Raw genomic sequence first — 4,274 nt, forward strand, 5'->3', positions numbered from 1 at the left:
ATGGTCTCGATCTCCTGACCTTGTGATCCGCCCGCCTCAGCCTCCCAAAGTGCTGGGATTACAGGCTTGAGCCACCGCACCCAGCCTAGACTTTATTAGATGAATAATATAAACTCATTTCTCAAATGTAGATTGTTATTTTTAGTAATTGGAAGCAGTTTGATTTCCTATGTAGTCTAAGCCAAAGAAAGCACTTTGAAAATATTGGTCATTTAAAGCCGTCCAGGCAATATTTTTACCTAACCTTTACATTAAAGACAACCCGACTCACCCCCCACCAAAACAGTAAATGTGACCTCACTGAGATCAGAGGTCCCCATTAAGTAGTTAGAATTACTAACACCGGAGTTCCAATGACTGATTCTAATGGTATTTTGGTATCGAGATCAGTTGAATTCTTTGCTGTTTTTTTCTAGTCTGTGGTGACCCTGCTGTAAATGCAAAGCGGGGGGCCAGACCTCAGTGCTTCACTGTGGCATTTGCCGCCAGTCCCATTGGAGCCCCAAGTGGCTCATTCTGGCCTCCCTGCTAGCACTTCATTCTTTGCCTTTGGTCTTCGCCTGACAGGGGAGTACCTGGCAGCTGTTCCCCAGGGCTGCCTACCCCAGAAGCCTTTATGTGGCAGAGAGGATAAGGAGCCACCCACATATAATGAAGAGTTGGCAGCAAAACTCTGGGGGGAAAGGTATTGGCGAGAAGACTGCTGTGACTGTATCTAATCCAATTTCTTAGCCGTCTGGGGAAGAGAAAGTCGGGCACCCGCATGTTCTCCATCTCCCTTTCAGACAGCCCAGGCAGCCTCATCTCTGGCAGAGGCCAAGGGCTCCTCTCCCCCTCCCCGGCCGGGCCGTGCGGGGCTCCCTGGCAGCCTGTCATTACTGCATTACGGCAGGATCCTGCAGCCACAGCCCAGCTCCGGTAGGGAGACCACAGCTCGCTTCCAGAGAGATGGCTCTGGACCTCTGCGCCATGGCAGGAGCACCTGGGGAAAATTACAGGGGCCATTAACCTGCCCAGCAAGGACTCGAGCTGACTCGGAGAGGAACCCCCGCCGTGTCCTCTCCTGGTTTCCACTTGATGGTCATTTCTCACCAAGGTGGTGGCCCCAGAATAGCACCTGGCATTTTGCCTCTGAGCTGAAATCAAGACTTCTCCTGAAGGGCTCCGCAGTCAGAGCAGCCAGAGGCACCTCGCCTCTCCCATAAGCCACACTCGCCCAGGGCAGAGGTGGAGGGCACCTGGCTCTTCCTTCCCCACAAGGGCCAGACCTTCCACCCCCTGTGAAGACAGCTGACAGGCCTCTGGGTACCCGGGGAATGTTGTCAGGATAAGGTGAAGAACAGGAACAAAATGCGCTCAGGTTTCTAAGAAAAGGGGTGTGGATCTGTCGCAGTGTTACCATTACTTACAAGTAATAGACACAGCCGGCCTGAAGAAAGGTGAAATATCTACCACTAGCGGCAGGGGGAGCTGGACACAGCTGAGAGGCTAAGAGCCCCTCCCTGCCTCAGAACAGACAAACCTGGGTTCCTGCTCCGCCACTGACCAGCCATGTGAGCCTAGGTAAATTGCCCAGCCTATTGGGCACTGCAGTTTCTTCATCTGTAAAATGGGAATTTTATGGGGCTTTGTGGGGATTACGAATGCCCAGAAAGCTCTAAGCACCTTGCCTAGATGGGCGTCACCACTCCATACTCGGTACACAGTGGTTTTTTTTCTGAATACTTCTTTTGGGGGCAGAGGGCAGGAGGGAGCAGAGAAAAGAGCCATAGTGCCTCAGGGGATGTCACAGCTCAGAGGGATCAGGCCCACTCACGGCTCCCCTGTGGCCTCCATCCCCTCCACCTGCACCCCGAGCTTAATGAGCCTGCAGCTGCCCTGTTTGTCCGAGCCCATGTTTGCCCAGTGCCAGCTGCAAAGCCCGGGAAATGATAGATAACTCTGGGCTGGAGCTGCCTGCGAGGGATGCTCTTATTTTGTCCCATTAATACTCCTGCTCAGGTCAATAATTGACTGGAGGTTTAGGGTGGGAGAGAACCAGGTGGGCCACAGTGTGCACACGAGCTCTTCCCTGGGCCTGTGAGTACCTGGGCTGTGAAAAGCCGACTGCAGATGCCAGGGAGGCACGGCAGTGACCTGATTTTCTCTTATCAGGCATAGGGAAGAAGTCCCGTGGAGCCTTGCCCATTTCTAATATAAATAATGCCATTCCCCGTCTGCCTGCTCAGGGAGGAAGGGGCAGCCTTTGATTGAAGGAATTAAGTCGGTAAACAAAGCAAAGAAGGCTGCTGAGGTGCACCAGGTAGGCACCTGCTGTGCCGTTTACCCTGAGAGAGAGAGAGAGGAGTTAAATTTGGACAAATTTGGACGAGTGGAGCGGACCAACAGGGACAGCCCAGCCTCAGGCCGGCCCTCCCTGGATCTCCCTGAAGTCTCCCTTTATCCCCAGCTGAGCCAGGCAGCGCCTCCCCAGGACCCCCGGCACACCGCTGCTGTGGTGAGCAGCTGCATGGTGTCTCCACCCTCCCCAGCAGGGGCCCTGCTCAGGCCCTGGGGATTTTCAGCAGAGGATAATTCCCAGGGAATATATCTGAGAAAGTCAAGTGCTCTGGGATGAACAGCTTAGCCTGGAGCCCGGAGCTGAAGAGGAACTCCACTCTGGGAGGACGGGGCCCTGTCTGTCCCAGCAGAGGGCAGCTCAAGGGTCCAGTCTGCGCTTCAGGCCAGCTGGCTGTGGGCTCTGATCCCCTGCAGCTCTCCGCCTGTGGCTGTGTGGCCTTGAGTAAGTCCCTTCACTGTCTGGGCTTCCATGCCTTAGCTATAGAAGGTCAGGTTTGGACCAGCAGAACTTGAGGCCCCCTTAGGTTCCAACTCCACAGACTGGTCCCCCGAGGTCCCCCAAGGCCCTGTCAAGCCAGCTTCACCTTCCAAGGAGCCAAAACAGGAGTGACTGGCCCAGGATCCCGCAGGAGTGGCTACGGCTACAGCCACGGCCGGGAGCTGGAGTGGAACCAGGTGCCCTGCAGAGACCCCAGCCTGGGGCCTGTGTTAGAGCGCCCACCACACCCCTCCTTTCTCTTGGCCCCACGATCCTCTGGCACAAATTTGGGAGGGGCCACCGTGCTGCCAGTCTCCCAGCTCAAGTGAAAGGCAACAGGCGCCAGCGCGGGGGTTGGCATGGCCACTCTGGGCTTTCCCCCTGAGCAACCAGGCCCAGCGCCTGTCAGCCCGGGTGGTGGAGGGAGGTGGCAGGAGCCGCAGCGTCAGCCGGGCCTGCTGTGACAGTTGCTCTGCCCTGAAACCCATGGGACCTCCCTTCTTTGCCCATGCCTGCATCCTTCCCCCTGCTCACCCCCCAGCCTTCCGCTCCCAGCCCGCGTTCCTGAGTTCCTGAGGCTGAATCTATTAAGTCCTTCATATTAACCAGCAAAGGGGGAAACAACCCTCTTTCATCTTAACTGGAGTGAATTTGCATTAACACCTGGGGAGTTCTGTTTGCCTTGAGAAGGCGCATTGCTATTCTGAGCCGCACATGCTGTGGGGTTAGTGCAGTCTCCTATTCTTTTATTAATACGGCTTTCCTCTCCTCCCTCCTCTTTTCCCATGGAAGGGAGAGAGCGGCTGGGGATGCCAGGGCTCCCCACATCACGTAGGAAGGGCCCCTAGGAATGCCAAGATGGGAGAGCAACTCCCAGCTGAGGCAGATTCTTCCCCTCAGAAGAATCTGGGCAGCTGGGCAGCTCCCAGCACCAGTCCAGAGTCGCCTCCCTGCTGTGTCCAGTGCATGCTGTGTGTAGGGTGGAGAACCCCACAAGGCAGGGCTCAGGGATACACCCCACCCTCAGGAGCTCCTCAGGGCAGGGAAGGTACGGGGAGGGGGACACCAGGGGGCCAGGAGCTGTAGATACTCAACGATGACCCCCACTGGGTTCAGGGACCCGGCGAGATCTCTCCCCCAGCGTTACAGGCGGCGTGACTTGGTGGCTGCTGCATGTCTGCCCCAAGTGTGCTGCTCCTGACCCTCCGGTGACAGGACTGGTATCAGCCACCCTCGGTCCTGTCCAGGCTGGATGCAATTTAGGATGCTTGAGAGTGCCTGGGAAATGCTGAGTCTAGGATGGGGTAGGTTGGGCAAACCTTGGTTTTCAGGACTCAGACCTAGAGATCAAAGTTCTAGAAGGAGGCCGGGCGCGGTGGCTCAAGCCTGTAATCCCAGCACTTTGGGAGGCCGAGACGGGCGGATCACGAGGTCAGGAGATCGAGACCATCCTGGC

This window comes from Colobus angolensis, unplaced genomic scaffold (genome assembly GCF_000951035.1).
Source record: "Colobus angolensis palliatus isolate OR3802 unplaced genomic scaffold, Cang.pa_1.0 Scaffold448, whole genome shotgun sequence".
NCBI lineage: Eukaryota > Metazoa > Chordata > Mammalia > Primates > Cercopithecidae > Colobus > Colobus angolensis.